The sequence below is a fragment of the Ambystoma mexicanum genome, unplaced genomic scaffold (genome assembly GCF_040938575.1).
Source record: "Ambystoma mexicanum isolate Mex_15411 unplaced genomic scaffold, UKY_AmexF1_1 Mex_scaf46, whole genome shotgun sequence".
NCBI lineage: Eukaryota > Metazoa > Chordata > Amphibia > Caudata > Ambystomatidae > Ambystoma > Ambystoma mexicanum.
Window position 1 is genome coordinate 1147952 of NW_027182462.1, and position 18178 is coordinate 1166129.

General features: G+C 43.3%; 14 non-coding genes across 14 annotated transcripts; 5 read left to right on the forward strand and 9 right to left on the reverse strand.

Moving 5' to 3' along the window:
• The first annotated feature begins 1386 nt into the window (after nucleotides 1-1386).
• On the forward strand, nucleotides 1387-1481 carry TRNAI-UAU (transfer RNA isoleucine (anticodon UAU)). Its single transcript has 2 exons — nucleotides 1387-1424; nucleotides 1446-1481. It is a non-coding gene; the product is annotated as a tRNA-Ile (tRNA).
• Nucleotides 1482-2969: 1488 nt separating this feature from the next.
• On the reverse strand, nucleotides 2970-3041 carry TRNAT-CGU (transfer RNA threonine (anticodon CGU)). Its single transcript has one exon. It is a non-coding gene; the product is annotated as a tRNA-Thr (tRNA).
• Nucleotides 3042-3587: 546 nt separating this feature from the next.
• Nucleotides 3588-3669, reverse strand: TRNAS-GCU (transfer RNA serine (anticodon GCU)). The gene has a single exon. It is a non-coding gene; the product is annotated as a tRNA-Ser (tRNA).
• A 1762-nt stretch (nucleotides 3670-5431) lies between these two features.
• On the forward strand, nucleotides 5432-5526 carry TRNAI-UAU (transfer RNA isoleucine (anticodon UAU)). The gene is made up of 2 exons: nucleotides 5432-5469; nucleotides 5491-5526. It is a non-coding gene; the product is annotated as a tRNA-Ile (tRNA).
• A 1488-nt stretch (nucleotides 5527-7014) lies between these two features.
• TRNAT-CGU (transfer RNA threonine (anticodon CGU)) lies at nucleotides 7015-7086 on the reverse strand. The gene has a single exon. It is a non-coding gene; the product is annotated as a tRNA-Thr (tRNA).
• Nucleotides 7087-7632: 546 nt separating this feature from the next.
• TRNAS-GCU (transfer RNA serine (anticodon GCU)) lies at nucleotides 7633-7714 on the reverse strand. Its single transcript has one exon. It is a non-coding gene; the product is annotated as a tRNA-Ser (tRNA).
• A 1762-nt stretch (nucleotides 7715-9476) lies between these two features.
• TRNAI-UAU (transfer RNA isoleucine (anticodon UAU)) lies at nucleotides 9477-9571 on the forward strand. Its single transcript has 2 exons — nucleotides 9477-9514; nucleotides 9536-9571. It is a non-coding gene; the product is annotated as a tRNA-Ile (tRNA).
• A 1488-nt stretch (nucleotides 9572-11059) lies between these two features.
• TRNAT-CGU (transfer RNA threonine (anticodon CGU)) lies at nucleotides 11060-11131 on the reverse strand. Its single transcript has one exon. It is a non-coding gene; the product is annotated as a tRNA-Thr (tRNA).
• A 546-nt stretch (nucleotides 11132-11677) lies between these two features.
• Nucleotides 11678-11759, reverse strand: TRNAS-GCU (transfer RNA serine (anticodon GCU)). Its single transcript has one exon. It is a non-coding gene; the product is annotated as a tRNA-Ser (tRNA).
• A 1205-nt stretch (nucleotides 11760-12964) lies between these two features.
• On the reverse strand, nucleotides 12965-13041 carry TRNAS-GCU (transfer RNA serine (anticodon GCU)). The gene has a single exon. It is a non-coding gene; the product is annotated as a tRNA-Ser (tRNA).
• Nucleotides 13042-13521: 480 nt separating this feature from the next.
• TRNAI-UAU (transfer RNA isoleucine (anticodon UAU)) lies at nucleotides 13522-13616 on the forward strand. The gene is made up of 2 exons: nucleotides 13522-13559; nucleotides 13581-13616. It is a non-coding gene; the product is annotated as a tRNA-Ile (tRNA).
• A 1499-nt stretch (nucleotides 13617-15115) lies between these two features.
• TRNAT-CGU (transfer RNA threonine (anticodon CGU)) lies at nucleotides 15116-15187 on the reverse strand. The gene has a single exon. It is a non-coding gene; the product is annotated as a tRNA-Thr (tRNA).
• Nucleotides 15188-15733: 546 nt separating this feature from the next.
• On the reverse strand, nucleotides 15734-15815 carry TRNAS-GCU (transfer RNA serine (anticodon GCU)). The gene has a single exon. It is a non-coding gene; the product is annotated as a tRNA-Ser (tRNA).
• Nucleotides 15816-17577: 1762 nt separating this feature from the next.
• TRNAI-UAU (transfer RNA isoleucine (anticodon UAU)) lies at nucleotides 17578-17672 on the forward strand. Its single transcript has 2 exons — nucleotides 17578-17615; nucleotides 17637-17672. It is a non-coding gene; the product is annotated as a tRNA-Ile (tRNA).
• The last annotated feature ends 506 nt before the right edge of the window (nucleotides 17673-18178 follow it).

Sequence of the window (18178 nt, forward strand, 5' to 3'; positions counted from 1 at the left end):
ATAACCCTTTTCCAATTAAATTTTGCCACATCAACGTCCCTGAAAATAGAGAAAGGCGTGCAACCCAGAACCGCTGTACTGTTCAATAGAGTAAGGGCTTCACCGTGATCATCTGCATCTGTCATCACAAGATTATCAAGGTCTTTTTCTTGAAGAAATTAGGTCCAGAAAGCCGACCTTCCCCACAGACTATTCAGACACCTTGCGCTTGTGGCTTTGTTATAGGCCCGAATCCATTGGTAAAAGGTTGCACAGGTACAATGTGCAATATCAGTTCCTATTCAACAATGTTCAAGAAAATTACCATTTGGAGGCCCTGATGAGGATCGACAAGACCAGTGCTCTGCCACTGAGCTACAGAGCCCCTCAGGTTACGACGCATAACAGCAACACAACGAGCACACAACATGATGTTTACTGGGTAGACATATTTGAAGGGTGTGTGAGAATGTATGTATATGATTGTGATTTGACCTGTTTTTTTCTGGCCGATTTTTTGAGGAGCAGCTAATTTGTGCGTATTCCGTGCAATTTTAGGGTGACTAATGAGGAGATGTGATGCGTGAAAGTTGAAAAAAACATGTACATGGCAGCAGAGAGACAATATGGATATTACCTTTGCTTTTTTAAATTTCTATCCGGATTCTGGCTCAAAGGGTAGTCAAGCACAGCAGATTGCATTCCTGCCAGTAACACGACAACCTTGTTTGTGTCCTTCTTAATCAACTAACATGCATATTTTCACTTTTGTCTGTATGTTCTTTGAAAGCCAATGGCAATGGTGCTTAGAGCAATGCAGATGTTTAAAAAAGATTTCAAAAGTTAAAATCGACAAAGGTGGGATTCGAAACCACGCGTGTACAGTAGATTAGCAGTCTATCCCCTTAACCACTCGGCCACCTCGTCTACAGGGATTATGTTAGGCATTCAAGTCTTTACAGGTAATAACACAAACATCTTCAAAATAGAACCACAATGCGTTCCTTGTTGAGGTACATCCAGCCGTTTGCAGGAAAACTGCCTCACTTGCTGTTGAGAAAAATTCATCAAAGTCCTGGGGTGTTTATAGGCATCGCCAAGATGACATTGGGAGGTGTTTCAATTGACACGTGTTGAATATGAGGAAGAGCATCATGCTGGCTCCAGTGGCACTGCCTGCAGCATGACAAAAATGTAGAAGGGACATTTGACTGCACCATTGGCTGAACATCAGTGGCAAAGTGTATATCAGGCTAAAAGGTAAGCTCCAGTGGCACAATATGGGCACTACAAGGCACCCATAATTTGGTGTCAGCTAAAAAGACAATGCCAGAGCTTGTGGGTGCTTTTGTACACTTGTGTGTGTGTTTGTGGGTGTAGTTTCATGTCGAAAACCAAAACACAGCAGCTCCAGTGGCGCAATCGGTTAGCGCGCGGTACTTATACAGCAGTACATGCAGTGAGCAATGCCGAGGTTGTGAGTTCAAGCCTCACCTAGAGCAACTTTGGAACTTTTTACTAATTCACCTCAAAACTGAATTATTGAACCAATAAATGTTCTGGACATTTTTTGGTTCACCTCAAGGTTTCCTTGATTGTCAGTTAATGTTGTATGACAGCTCCTCTGCCTTTTAGACATGGAATACTCATTGCAAGTTATTTATGGGGTGTTTGCGCTTTAAATACAGCTACGGAGGGTTTTTGAAAATAGAACAGAAAATAAAAAATGTCAACTGTTATTATACTCCATTTTCTGCTGAGCACCACTTACGGAAGACATTTGTAAAGGTAGAAAAAGGGTTACTGGAGTAGGATCCAGGAGACAATATCAACTTACAAAGAATAATGTTGTCTATTTACTGCATTATCGCCTTTGAAGCAAACCTCTGAGAATAAATACCCTTTCACTAATCAGGCAGTCACTTTGATAAAATCAAGCAGAACAAGGATGCTGATAGGAACTCGCCTCATTTGCATATGGGCTAGGGCTTCTGGGAGCCATGAGAATTAGGAGTTGAAGGTTTTGCAGATCGAGATTGCTAAAGGGCTGGGCATTTGCACAGACCTCTCCATGCCTGATTGGTGCCGAAGGTTAGTTGCAAGTGGTCCCCTGCTCACCCTACCTTACACAGGGCCATGCCCAGTTAGGCCCCTCAGGGCTAGGCCCGGCAGGGCTAAGCCCGGCGTTTGTCAGGCGAAGTGCCTGGACCCCTGCTCATTATACCTCAGAATCTGGTCTAGCTATTGCAGACATGGGGAATGGTGCTTATATCCCATTGACAGCGCCCACAAGCTGCATACTAATAGCCAATGATGTGTGAATGCGGTCAGGGTAGCAGACATATAGAACAATTGGGTGGGTTCGCTTCCGAACTGGATGCACAGGAGCAGGAGAGAATGGCTGTTGGCGATGTATGCAACTTGCTCTGCGTGAACACATCTACCGACCCCTTCCCCTACACACACGGGCACATACACACACACACACACACATAGCCATTGGAGCTATGCAGAGCTAATCAGAAAGATTGGTAATCATTAGAACATGAAAGATATGTGTTCATTTTTTATTAAACTTGTGGACTCCCGCAGAAACGGAGGGACTCACATCTCTAATTGAGGCTTGCTTACCTCTATACAAATGTGTTTGCTGGCTGTCTTTCTTCAACTGGTATGTGCGGTTGTGTCTGTCTTTGTCTTTCAACACGCCTGGCACGTTTACATTATCAAAGAGATGATTGTATGGAGATGGGGAACACCCCTCCGTTGCATTGTGAACTTGAACAGTCTTTTCACCAAAGCAGCTACATGCGACATTGCAAGGTTTTTGTCAGTCTTTGCCTGAAAACATTAGGCCTTCCTCTCGAACTCTATTTCACTCCTTCTGTGGAAGACTTCAATTATGAGGATGCATCCCGTCATAAAAGGTTCTCTGTAGATGGTGCAACTCTGGCTTCTCTTCCCCGTGCTTTTTGAAAATAATCCGCCCGAGGCCCTGATGAGGTTTGAACTCATGACCCCTGGTTTACGAGACCAGTGCTCTGCCACTGAGCTACAAGGCCACCTGCTGCTTGCTCACAGCCAACAACAGAAAGTGCAAAGAAACCATGGGTTTTACCTAGGTAGATCTCCAGGTATATGAATTTCTGGTTGTGTAAAAATGGCTGTATATCTCTGCATGTGTTCAGTACGTCATCATACATCTGATTTGCGAAAGCGTGTGTGCTTATGTTGGTGATACATTGTCGGTATGCGTTTGAGTATGTACTTTTACGGGTATGTATGTATTGAGTAGGATGCTGAACAGGTTCATGAGTTTAGATAGCAGGTCAGAATGATGGCAAAAGGAACATGTAAAAGGCAGACAACTAAAAGAAAAAAGAATTTGGGATGTAAGCTTGGGAGTTTACTAACTGCGCTGATTTTGGCTCCTATAATAGTAAAGAATGGAAACCTACGAGGAAAGTCTTTGACTAATTTCATTCTCCGCCTGCACCAATGAACTTATTTTTACATCTCTATTTCCATATCTGTACTCATTCCTGTCTTTCACAGGGAGGTTGAAAGACTTTGGTCTATGTTTAAATGCAGACTATAAAGAAAAAATACGACGAAGGTGGGATTCGAACCCACGCGTGCAGAGCACAATGGATTAGCAGTCCATCGCCTTAACCACTCGGCCACCTCGTCTGTTTGGGAACGGTGCTCGAGTCCCATGCTTAAAGAAGAGATAAAACAATGGTGGTGCAAAGTCAGTGAAAAATAGATCATGTTTGTCATAATAGAAACAAGATCGTTGACTCGTTCTTCCTTACCCGGCCATTGATAGATAAACACATCAAGTTGAAGTTCAGAAAAATATAACAAGAGCTCCTGGAGGGTTCACAACACTAATCCAGAGGAAGGTGCTTGAGCTTCCGTATGGCACACCATTAGTAGTAAAACCAGCATAACGCAAGCTCCAGTTTCCCAGTGTTTGGCATCATTCAACGTTTCCAGCCAAGATCAAAGTTCAGATGCTGCTGCTTCCTGTGATGTCATTGAATTTAAATAGTGAGTGATGGCAATAACCCTTTTCCAATTAAATTTTGCCACATCAACGTCCCTGAAAATAGAGAAAGGCGTGCAACCCAGAACCGCTGTACTGTTCAATAGAGTAAGGGCTTCACCGTGATCATCTGCATCTGTCATCACAAAATTATCAAGGTCTTTTTCTTGAAGAAATTAGGTCCAGAAAGCCGACCTTCCCCACAGACTATTCAGACACCTTGCGCTTGTGGCTTTGTTATAGGCCCGAATCCATTGGTAAAAGGTTGCACAGGTACAATGTGCAATATCAGTTCCTATTCAACAATGTTCAAGAAAATTACCATTTGGAGGCCCTGATGAGGATCGACAAGACCAGTGCTCTGCCACTGAGCTACAGAGCCCCTCAGGTTACGACGCATAACAGCAACACAACGAGCACACAACATGATGTTTACTGGGTAGACATATTTGAAGGGTGTGTGAGAATGTATGTATATGATTGTGATTTGACCTGTTTTTTTCTGGCCGATTTTTTGAGGAGCAGCTAATTTGTGCGTATTCCGTGCAATTTTAGGGTGACTAATGAGGAGATGTGATGCGTGAAAGTTGAAAAAAACATGTACATGGCAGCAGAGAGACAATATGGATATTACCTTTGCTTTTTTAAATTTCTATCCGGATTCTGGCTCAAAGGGTAGTCAAGCACAGCAGATTGCATTCCTGCCAGTAACACGACAACCTTGTTTGTGTCCTTCTTAATCAACTAACATGCATATTTTCACTTTTGTCTGTATGTTCTTTGAAAGCCAATGGCAATGGTGCTTAGAGCAATGCAGATGTTTAAAAAAGATTTCAAAAGTTAAAATCGACAAAGGTGGGATTCGAAACCACGCGTGTACAGTAGATTAGCAGTCTATCCCCTTAACCACTCGGCCACCTCGTCTACAGGGATTATGTTAGGCATTCAAGTCTTTACAGGTAATAACACAAACATCTTCAAAATAGAACCACAATGCGTTCCTTGTTGAGGTACATCCAGCCGTTTGCAGGAAAACTGCCTCACTTGCTGTTGAGAAAAATTCATCAAAGTCCTGGGGTGTTTATAGGCATCGCCAAGATGACATTGGGAGGTGTTTCAATTGACACGTGTTGAATATGAGGAAGAGCATCATGCTGGCTCCAGTGGCACTGCCTGCAGCATGACAAAAATGTAGAAGGGACATTTGACTGCACCATTGGCTGAACATCAGTGGCAAAGTGTATATCAGGCTAAAAGGTAAGCTCCAGTGGCACAATATGGGCACTACAAGGCACCCATAATTTGGTGTCAGCTAAAAAGACAATGCCAGAGCTTGTGGGTGCTTTTGTACACTTGTGTGTGTGTTTGTGGGTGTAGTTTCATGTCGAAAACCAAAACACAGCAGCTCCAGTGGCGCAATCGGTTAGCGCGCGGTACTTATACAGCAGTACATGCAGTGAGCAATGCCGAGGTTGTGAGTTCAAGCCTCACCTGGAGCAACTTTGGAACTTTTTACTAATTCACCTCAAAACTGAATTATTGAACCAATAAATGTTCTGGACATTTTTTGGTTCACCTCAAGGTTTCCTTGATTGTCAGTTAATGTTGTATGACAGCTCCTCTGCCTTTTAGACATGGAATACTCATTGCAAGTTATTTATGGGGTGTTTGCGCTTTAAATACAGCTACGGAGGGTTTTTGAAAATAGAACAGAAAATAAAAAATGTCAACTGTTATTATACTCCATTTTCTGCTGAGCACCACTTACGGAAGACATTTGTAAAGGTAGAAAAAGGGTTACTGGAGTAGGATCCAGGAGACAATATCAACTTACAAAGAATAATGTTGTCTATTTACTGCATTATCGCCTTTGAAGCAAACCTCTGAGAATAAATACCCTTTCACTAATCAGGCAGTCACTTTGATAAAATCAAGCAGAACAAGGATGCTGATAGGAACTCGCCTCATTTGCATATGGGCTAGGGCTTCTGGGAGCCATGAGAATTAGGAGTTGAAGGTTTTGCAGATCGAGATTGCTAAAGGGCTGGGCATTTGCACAGACCTCTCCATGCCTGATTGGTGCCGAAGGTTAGTTGCAAGTGGTCCCCTGCTCACCCTACCTTACACAGGGCCATGCCCAGTTAGGCCCCTCAGGGCTAGGCCCGGCAGGGCTAAGCCCGGCGTTTGTCAGGCGAAGTGCCTGGACCCCTGCTCATTATACCTCAGAATCTGGTCTAGCTATTGCAGACATGGGGAATGGTGCTTATATCCCATTGACAGCGCCCACAAGCTGCATACTAATAGCCAATGATGTGTGAATGCGGTCAGGGTAGCAGACATATAGAACAATTGGGTGGGTTCGCTTCCGAACTGGATGCACAGGAGCAGGAGAGAATGGCTGTTGGCGATGTATGCAACTTGCTCTGCGTGAACACATCTACCGACCCCTTCCCCTACACACACGGGCACATACACACACACACACACACATAGCCATTGGAGCTATGCAGAGCTAATCAGAAAGATTGGTAATCATTAGAACATGAAAGATATGTGTTCATTTTTTATTAAACTTGTGGACTCCCGCAGAAACGGAGGGACTCACATCTCTAATTGAGGCTTGCTTACCTCTATACAAATGTGTTTGCTGGCTGTCTTTCTTCAACTGGTATGTGCGGTTGTGTCTGTCTTTGTCTTTCAACACGCCTGGCACGTTTACATTATCAAAGAGATGATTGTATGGAGATGGGGAACACCCCTCCGTTGCATTGTGAACTTGAACAGTCTTTTCACCAAAGCAGCTACATGCGACATTGCAAGGTTTTTGTCAGTCTTTGCCTGAAAACATTAGGCCTTCCTCTCGAACTCTATTTCACTCCTTCTGTGGAAGACTTCAATTATGAGGATGCATCCCGTCATAAAAGGTTCTCTGTAGATGGTGCAACTCTGGCTTCTCTTCCCCGTGCTTTTTGAAAATAATCCGCCCGAGGCCCTGATGAGGTTTGAACTCATGACCCCTGGTTTACGAGACCAGTGCTCTGCCACTGAGCTACAAGGCCACCTGCTGCTTGCTCACAGCCAACAACAGAAAGTGCAAAGAAACCATGGGTTTTACCTAGGTAGATCTCCAGGTATATGAATTTCTGGTTGTGTAAAAATGGCTGTATATCTCTGCATGTGTTCAGTACGTCATCATACATCTGATTTGCGAAAGCGTGTGTGCTTATGTTGGTGATACATTGTCGGTATGCGTTTGAGTATGTACTTTTACGGGTATGTATGTATTGAGTAGGATGCTGAACAGGTTCATGAGTTTAGATAGCAGGTCAGAATGATGGCAAAAGGAACATGTAAAAGGCAGACAACTAAAAGAAAAAAGAATTTGGGATGTAAGCTTGGGAGTTTACTAACTGCGCTGATTTTGGCTCCTATAATAGTAAAGAATGGAAACCTACGAGGAAAGTCTTTGACTAATTTCATTCTCCGCCTGCACCAATGAACTTATTTTTACATCTCTATTTCCATATCTGTACTCATTCCTGTCTTTCACAGGGAGGTTGAAAGACTTTGGTCTATGTTTAAATGCAGACTATAAAGAAAAAATACGACGAAGGTGGGATTCGAACCCACGCGTGCAGAGCACAATGGATTAGCAGTCCATCGCCTTAACCACTCGGCCACCTCGTCTGTTTGGGAACGGTGCTCGAGTCCCATGCTTAAAGAAGAGATAAAACAATGGTGGTGCAAAGTCAGTGAAAAATAGATCATGTTTGTCATAATAGAAACAAGATCGTTGACTCGTTCTTCCTTACCCGGCCATTGATAGATAAACACATCAAGTTGAAGTTCAGAAAAATATAACAAGAGCTCCTGGAGGGTTAACAACACTAATCCAGAGGAAGGTGCTTGAGCTTCCGTATGGCACACCATTAGTAGTAAAACCAGCATAACGCAAGCTCCAGTTTCCCAGTGTTTGGCATCATTCAACGTTTCCAGCCAAGATCAAAGTTCAGATGCTGCTGCTTCCTGTGATGTCATTGAATTTAAATAGTGAGTGATGGCAATAACCCTTTTCCAATTAAATTTTGCCACATCAACGTCCCTGAAAATAGAGAAAGGCGTGCAACCCAGAACCGCTGTACTGTTCAATAGAGTAAGGGCTTCACCGTGATCATCTGCATCTGTCATCACAAGATTATCAAGGTCTTTTTCTTGAAGAAATTAGGTCCAGAAAGCCGACCTTCCCCACAGACTATTCAGACACCTTGCGCTTGTGGCTTTGTTATAGGCCCGAATCCATTGGTAAAAGGTTGCACAGGTACAATGTGCAATATCAGTTCCTATTCAACAATGTTCAAGAAAATTACCATTTGGAGGCCCTGATGAGGATCGACAAGACCAGTGCTCTGCCACTGAGCTACAGAGCCCCTCAGGTTACGACGCATAACAGCAACACAACGAGCACACAACATGATGTTTACTGGGTAGACATATTTGAAGGGTGTGTGAGAATGTATGTATATGATTGTGATTTGACCTGTTTTTTTCTGGCCGATTTTTTGAGGAGCAGCTAATTTGTGCGTATTCCGTGCAATTTTAGGGTGACTAATGAGGAGATGTGATGCGTGAAAGTTGAAAAAAACATGTACATGGCAGCAGAGAGACAATATGGATATTACCTTTGCTTTTTTAAATTTCTATCCGGATTCTGGCTCAAAGGGTAGTCAAGCACAGCAGATTGCATTCCTGCCAGTAACACGACAACCTTGTTTGTGTCCTTCTTAATCAACTAACATGCATATTTTCACTTTTGTCTGTATGTTCTTTGAAAGCCAATGGCAATGGTGCTTAGAGCAATGCAGATGTTTAAAAAAGATTTCAAAAGTTAAAATCGACAAAGGTGGGATTCGAAACCACGCGTGTACAGTAGATTAGCAGTCTATCCCCTTAACCACTCGGCCACCTCGTCTACAGGGATTATGTTAGGCATTCAAGTCTTTACAGGTAATAACACAAACATCTTCAAAATAGAACCACAATGCGTTCCTTGTTGAGGTACATCCAGCCGTTTGCAGGAAAACTGCCTCACTTGCTGTTGAGAAAAATTCATCAAAGTCCTGGGGTGTTTATAGGCATCGCCAAGATGACATTGGGAGGTGTTTCAATTGACACGTGTTGAATATGAGGAAGAGCATCATGCTGGCTCCAGTGGCACTGCCTGCAGCATGACAAAAATGTAGAAGGGACATTTGACTGCACCATTGGCTGAACATCAGTGGCAAAGTGTATATCAGGCTAAAAGGTAAGCTCCAGTGGCACAATATGGGCACTACAAGGCACCCATAATTTGGTGTCAGCTAAAAAGACAATGCCAGAGCTTGTGGGTGCTTTTGTACACTTGTGTGTGTGTTTGTGGGTGTAGTTTCATGTCGAAAACCAAAACACAGCAGCTCCAGTGGCGCAATCGGTTAGCGCGCGGTACTTATACAGCAGTACATGCAGTGAGCAATGCCGAGGTTGTGAGTTCAAGCCTCACCTAGAGCAACTTTGGAACTTTTTACTAATTCACCTCAAAACTGAATTATTGAACCAATAAATGTTCTGGACATTTTTTGGTTCACCTCAAGGTTTCCTTGATTGTCAGTTAATGTTGTATGACAGCTCCTCTGCCTTTTAGACATGGAATACTCATTGCAAGTTATTTATGGGGTGTTTGCGCTTTAAATACAGCTACGGAGGGTTTTTGAAAATAGAACAGAAAATAAAAAATGTCAACTGTTATTATACTCCATTTTCTGCTGAGCACCACTTACGGAAGACATTTGTAAAGGTAGAAAAAGGGTTACTGGAGTAGGATCCAGGAGACAATATCAACTTACAAAGAATAATGTTGTCTATTTACTGCATTATCGCCTTTGAAGCAAACCTCTGAGAATAAATACCCTTTCACTAATCAGGCAGTCACTTTGATAAAATCAAGCAGAACAAGGATGCTGATAGGAACTCGCCTCATTTGCATATGGGCTAGGGCTTCTGGGAGCCATGAGAATTAGGAGTTGAAGGTTTTGCAGATCGAGATTGCTAAAGGGCTGGGCATTTGCACAGACCTCTCCATGCCTGATTGGTGCCGAAGGTTAGTTGCAAGTGGTCCCCTGCTCACCCTACCTTACACAGGGCCATGCCCAGTTAGGCCCCTCAGGGCTAGGCCCGGCAGGGCTAAGCCCGGCGTTTGTCAGGCGAAGTGCCTGGACCCCTGCTCATTATACCTCAGAATCTGGTCTAGCTATTGCAGACATGGGGAATGGTGCTTATATCCCATTGACAGCGCCCACAAGCTGCATACTAATAGCCAATGATGTGTGAATGCGGTCAGGGTAGCAGACATATAGAACAATTGGGTGGGTTCGCTTCCGAACTGGATGCACAGGAGCAGGAGAGAATGGCTGTTGGCGATGTATGCAACTTGCTCTGCGTGAACACATCTACCGACCCCTTCCCCTACACACACGGGCACATACACACACACACACACACATAGCCATTGGAGCTATGCAGAGCTAATCAGAAAGATTGGTAATCATTAGAACATGAAAGATATGTGTTCATTTTTTATTAAACTTGTGGACTCCCGCAGAAACGGAGGGACTCACATCTCTAATTGAGGCTTGCTTACCTCTATACAAATGTGTTTGCTGGCTGTCTTTCTTCAACTGGTATGTGCGGTTGTGTCTGTCTTTGTCTTTCAACACGCCTGGCACGTTTACATTATCAAAGAGATGATTGTATGGAGATGGGGAACACCCCTCCGTTGCATTGTGAACTTGAACAGTCTTTTCACCAAAGCAGCTACATGCGACATTGCAAGGTTTTTGTCAGTCTTTGCCTGAAAACATTAGGCCTTCCTCTCGAACTCTATTTCACTCCTTCTGTGGAAGACTTCAATTATGAGGATGCATCCCGTCATAAAAGGTTCTCTGTAGATGGTGCAACTCTGGCTTCTCTTCCCCGTGCTTTTTGAAAATAATCCGCCCGAGGCCCTGATGAGGTTTGAACTCATGACCCCTGGTTTACGAGACCAGTGCTCTGCCACTGAGCTACAAGGCCACCTGCTGCTTGCTCACAGCCAACAACAGAAAGTGCAAAGAAACCATGGGTTTTACCTAGGTAGATCTCCAGGTATATGAATTTCTGGTTGTGTAAAAATGGCTGTATATCTCTGCATGTGTTCAGTACGTCATCATACATCTGATTTGCGAAAGCGTGTGTGCTTATGTTGGTGATACATTGTCGGTATGCGTTTGAGTATGTACTTTTACGGGTATGTATGTATTGAGTAGGATGCTGAACAGGTTCATGAGTTTAGATAGCAGGTCAGAATGATGGCAAAAGGAACATGTAAAAGGCAGACAACTAAAAGAAAAAAGAATTTGGGATGTAAGCTTGGGAGTTTACTAACTGCGCTGATTTTGGCTCCTATAATAGTAAAGAATGGAAACCTACGAGGAAAGTCTTTGACTAATTTCATTCTCCGCCTGCACCAATGAACTTATTTTTACATCTCTATTTCCATATCTGTACTCATTCCTGTCTTTCACAGGGAGGTTGAAAGACTTTGGTCTATGTTTAAATGCAGACTATAAAGAAAAAATACGACGAAGGTGGGATTCGAACCCACGCGTGCAGAGCACAATGGATTAGCAGTCCATCGCCTTAACCACTCGGCCACCTCGTCTGTTTGGGAACGGTGCTCGAGTCCCATGCTTAAAGAAGAGATAAAACAATGGTGGTGCAAAGTCAGTGAAAAATAGATCATGTTTGTCATAATAGAAACAAGATCGTTGACTCGTTCTTCCTTACCCGGCCATTGATAGATAAACACATCAAGTTGAAGTTCAGAAAAATATAACAAGAGCTCCTGGAGGGTTCACAACACTAATCCAGAGGAAGGTGCTTGAGCTTCCGTATGGCACACCATTAGTAGTAAAACCAGCATAACGCAAGCTCCAGTTTCCCAGTGTTTGGCATCATTCAACGTTTCCAGCCAAGATCAAAGTTCAGATGCTGCTGCTTCCTGTGATGTCATTGAATTTAAATAGTGAGTGATGGCAATAACCCTTTTCCAATTAAATTTTGCCACATCAACGTCCCTGAAAATAGAGAAAGGCGTGCAACCCAGAACCGCTGTACTGTTCAATAGAGTAAGGGCTTCACCGTGATCATCTGCATCTGTCATCACAAAATTATCAAGGTCTTTTTCTTGAAGAAATTAGGTCCAGAAAGCCGACCTTCCCCACAGACTATTCAGACACCTTGCGCTTGTGGCTTTGTTATAGGCCCGAATCCATTGGTAAAAGGTTGCACAGGTACAATGTGCAATATCAGTTCCTATTCAACAATGTTCAAGAAAATTACCATTTGGAGGCCCTGATGAGGATCGACAAGACCAGTGCTCTGCCACTGAGCTACAGAGCCCCTCAGGTTACGACGCATAACAGCAACACAACGAGCACACAACATGATGTTTACTGGGTAGACATATTTGAAGGGTGTGTGAGAATGTATGTATATGATTGTGATTTGACCTGTTTTTTTCTGGCCGATTTTTTGAGGAGCAGCTAATTTGTGCGTATTCCGTGCAATTTTAGGGTGACTAATGAGGAGATGTGATGCGTGAAAGTTGAAAAAAACATGTACATGGCAGCAGAGAGACAATATGGATATTACCTTTGCTTTTTTAAATTTCTATCCGGATTCTGGCTCAAAGGGTAGTCAAGCACAGCAGATTGCATTCCTGCCAGTAACACGACAACCTTGTTTGTGTCCTTCTTAATCAACTAACATGCATATTTTCACTTTTGTCTGTATGTTCTTTGAAAGCCAATGGCAATGGTGCTTAGAGCAATGCAGATGTTTAAAAAAGATTTCAAAAGTTAAAATCGACAAAGGTGGGATTCGAAACCACGCGTGTACAGTAGATTAGCAGTCCATCGCCTTAACCACTCGGCCACCTCGTCTACAGGGATTATGTTAGGCATTCAAGTCTTTACAGGTAATAACACAAACATCTTCAAAATAGAACCACAATGCGTTCCTTGTTGAGGTACATCCAGCCGTTTGCAGGAAAACTGCCTCACTTGCTGTTGAGAAAAATTCATCAAAGTCCTGGGGTGTTTATAGGCATCGCCAAGATGACATTGGGAGGTGTTTCAATTGACACGTGTTGAATATGAGGAAGAGCATCATGCTGGCTCCAGTGGCACTGCCTGCAGCATGACAAAAATGTAGAAGGGACATTTGACTGCACCATTGGCTGAACATCAGTGGCAAAGTGTATATCAGGCTAAAAGGTAAGCTCCAGTGGCACAATATGGGCACTACAAGGCACCCATAATTTGGTGTCAGCTAAAAAGACAATGCCAGAGCTTGTGGGTGCTTTTGTACACTTGTGTGTGTGTTTGTGGGTGTAGTTTCATGTCGAAAACCAAAACACAGCAGCTCCAGTGGCGCAATCGGTTTGCGCGCGGTACTTATACAGCAGTACATGCAGTGAGCAATGCCGAGGTTGTGAGTTCAAGCCTCACCTGGAGCAACTTTGGAACTTTTTACTAATTCACCTCAAAACTGAATTATTGAACCAATAAATGTTCTGGACATTTTTTGGTTCACCTCAAGGTTTCCTTGATTGTCAGTTAATGTTGTATGACAGCTCCTCTGCCTTTTAGACATGGAATACTCATTGCAAGTTATTTATGGGGTGTTTGCGCTTTAAATACAGCTACGGAGGGTTTTTGAAAATAGAACAGAAAATAAAAAATGTCAACTGTTATTATACTCCATTTTCTGCTGAGCACCACTTACGGAAGACATTTGTAAACGTAGAAAAAGGGTTACTGGAGTAGGATCCAGGAGACAATATCAACTTACAAAGAATAATGTTGTCTATTTACTGCATTATCGCCTTTGAAGCAAACCTCTGAGAATAAATACCCTTTCACTAATCAGGCAGTCACTTTGATAAAATCAAGCAGAACAAGGATGCTGATAGGAACTCGCCTCATTTGCATATGGGCTAGGGCTTCTGGGAGCCATGAGAATTAGGAGTTGAAGGTTTTGCAGATCGAGATTGCTAAAGGGCTGGGCATTTGCACAGACCTCTCCATGCCTGATTGGTGCCGAAGGTTAGTTGCAAGTGGTCCCCTGCTCACCCTACCTTACACAGGGCCATGCCCAGTTAGGCCCCTCAGGGCTAGGCCCGGCAGGGCTAAGCCCGGCGTTTGTCAGGCGTTCGTCAGGCGAAGTGCCTGGACCCCTGCTCATCATACCTCAGAATCTGGTCTAGCTATTGCAGACATGGGGAATGGTGCTTATATCCCATTGACAGCGCCCACAAGCTGCATACTAATAGCCAATGATGTGTGAATGCGGTCAGGGTAGCAGACATATAGAACAATTGGGTGGGTTCGCTTCCGAACTGGATGCACAGGAGCAGGAGAGAATGGCTGTTGGCGATGTATGCAACTTGCTCTGCGTGAACACATCTACCGACCCCTTCCCCTACACACACGGGCACATACACACACACACACACACATAGCCATTGGAGCTATGCAGAGCTAATCAGAAAGATTGGTAATCATTAGAACATGAAAGATATGTGTTCATTTTTTATTAAACTTGTGGACTCCCGCAGAAACGGAGGGACTCACATCTCTAATTGAGGCTTGCTTACCTCTATACAAATGTGTTTGCTGGCTGTCTTTCTTCAACTGGTATGTGCGGTTGTGTCTGTCTTTGTCTTTCAACACGCCTGGCACGTTTACATTATCAAAGAGATGATTGTATGGAGATGGGGAACACCCCTCCGTTGCATTGTGAACTTGAACAGTCTTTTCACCAAAGCAGCTACATGCGACATTGCAAGGTTTTTGTCAGTCTTTGCCTGAAAACATTAGGCCTTCCTCTCGAACTCTATTTCACTCCTTCTGTGGAAGACTTCAATTATGAGGATGCATCCCGTCATAAAAGGTTCTCTGTAGATGGTGCAACTCTGGCTTCTCTTCCCCGTGCTTTTTGAAAATAATCCGCCCGAGGCCCTGATGAGGTTTGAACTCATGACCCCTGGTTTACGAGACCAGTGCTCTGCCACTGAGCTACAAGGCCACCTGCTGCTTGCTCACAGCCAACAACAGAAAGTGCAAAGAAACCATGGGTTTTACCTAGGTAGATCTCCAGGTATATGAATTTCTGGTTGTGTAAAAATGGCTGTATATCTCTGCATGTGTTCAGTACGTCATCATACATCTGATTTGCGAAAGCGTGTGTGCTTATGTTGGTGATACATTGTCGGTATGCGTTTGAGTATGTACTTTTACGGGTATGTATGTATTGAGTAGGATGCTGAACAGGTTCATGAGTTTAGATAGCAGGTCAGAATGATGGCAAAAGGAACATGTAAAAGGCAGACAACTAAAAGAAAAAAGAATTTGGGATGTAAGCTTGGGAGTTTACTAACTGCGCTGATTTTGGCTCCTATAATAGTAAAGAATGGAAACCTACGAGGAAAGTCTTTGACTAATTTCATTCTCCGCCTGCACCAATGAACTTATTTTTACATCTCTATTTCCATATCTGTACTCATTCCTGTCTTTCACAGGGAGGTTGAAAGACTTTGGTCTATGTTTAAATGCAGACTATAAAGAAAACATACGACGAAGGTGGGATTCGAACCCACGCGTGCAGAGCACAATGGATTAGCAGTCCATCGCCTTAACCACTCGGCCACCTCGTCTGTTTGGGAACGGTGCTCGAGTCCCATGCTTAAAGAAGAGATAAAACAATGGTGGTGCAAAGTCAGTGAAAAATAGATCATGTTTGTCATAATAGAAACAAGATCGTTGACTCGTTCTTCCTTACCCGGCCATTGATAGATAAACACATCAAGTTGAAGTTCAGAAAAATATAACAAGAGCTCCTGGAGGGTTCACAACACTAATCCAGAGGAAGGTGCTTGAGCTTCCGTATGGCACACCATTAGTAGTAAAACCAGCATAACGCAAGCTCCAGTTTCCCAGTGTTTGGCATCATTCAACGTTTCCAGCCAAGATCAAAGTTCAGATGCTGCTGCTTCCTGTGATGTCATTGAATTTAAATAGTGAGTGATGGCAATAACCCTTTTCCAATTAAATTTTGCCACATCAACGTCCCTGAAAATAGAGAAAGGCGTGCAACCCAGAACCGCTGTACTGTTCAATAGAGTAAGGGCTTCACCGTGATCATCTGCATCTGTCATCACAAGATTATCAAGGTCTTTTTCTTGAAGAAATTAGGTCCAGAAAGCCGACCTTCCCCACAGACTATTCAGACACCTTGCGCTTGTGGCTTTGTTATAGGCCCGAATCCATTGGTAAAAGGTTGCACAGGTACAATGTGCAATATCAGTTCCTATTCAACAATGTTCAAGAAAATTACCATTTGGAGGCCCTGATGAGGATCGACAAGACCAGTGCTCTGCCACTGAGCTACAGAGCCCCTCAGGTTACGACGCATAACAGCAACACAACGAGCACACAACATGATGTTTACTGGGTAGACATATTTGAAGGGTGTGTGAGAATGTATGTATATGATTGTGATTTGACCTGTTTTTTTCTGGCCGATTTTTTGAGGAGCAGCTAATTTGTGCGTATTCCGTGCAATTTTAGGGTGACTAATGAGGAGATGTGATGCGTGAAAGTTGAAAAAAACATGTACATGGCAGCAGAGAGACAATATGGATATTACCTTTGCTTTTTTAAATTTCTATCCGGATTCTGGCTCAAAGGGTAGTCAAGCACAGCAGATTGCATTCCTGCCAGTAACACGACAACCTTGTTTGTGTCCTTCTTAATCAACTAACATGCATATTTTCACTTTTGTCTGTATGTTCTTTGAAAGCCAATGGCAATGGTGCTTAGAGCAATGCAGATGTTTAAAAAAGATTTCAAAAGTTAAAATCGACAAAGGTGGGATTCGAAACCACGCGTGTACAGTAGATTAGCAGTCTATCCCCTTAACCACTCGGCCACCTCGTCTACAGGGATTATGTTAGGCATTCAAGTCTTTACAGGTAATAACACAAACATCTTCAAAATAGAACCACAATGCGTTCCTTGTTGAGGTACATCCAGCCGTTTGCAGGAAAACTGCCTCACTTGCTGTTGAGAAAAATTCATCAAAGTCCTGGGGTGTTTATAGGCATCGCCAAGATGACATTGGGAGGTGTTTCAATTGACACGTGTTGAATATGAGGAAGAGCATCATGCTGGCTCCAGTGGCACTGCCTGCAGCATGACAAAAATGTAGAAGGGACATTTGACTGCACCATTGGCTGAACATCAGTGGCAAAGTGTATATCAGGCTAAAAGGTAAGCTCCAGTGGCACAATATGGGCACTACAAGGCACCCATAATTTGGTGTCAGCTAAAAAGACAATGCCAGAGCTTGTGGGTGCTTTTGTACACTTGTGTGTGTGTTTGTGGGTGTAGTTTCATGTCGAAAACCAAAACACAGCAGCTCCAGTGGCGCAATCGGTTAGCGCGCGGTACTTATACAGCAGTACATGCAGTGAGCAATGCCGAGGTTGTGAGTTCAAGCCTCACCTAGAGCAACTTTGGAACTTTTTACTAATTCACCTCAAAACTGAATTATTGAACCAATAAATGTTCTGGACATTTTTTGGTTCACCTCAAGGTTTCCTTGATTGTCAGTTAATGTTGTATGACAGCTCCTCTGCCTTTTAGACATGGAATACTCATTGCAAGTTATTTATGGGGTGTTTGCTCTTTAAATACAGCTACGGAGGGTTTTTGAAAATAGAACAGAAAATAAAAAATGTCAACTGTTATTATACTCCATTTTCTGCTGAGCACCACTTACGGAAGACATTTGTAAAGGTAGAAAAAGGGTTACTGGAGTAGGATCCAGGAGACAATATCAACTTACAAAGAATAATGTTGTCTATTTACTGCATTATCGCCTTTGAAGCAAACCTCTGAGAATAAATACCCTTTCACTAATCAGGCAGTCACTTTGATAAAATCAAGCAGAACAAGGATGCTGATAGGAACTCGCCTCATTTGCATATGGGCTAGGGCTTCTGGGAGCCATGAGAAT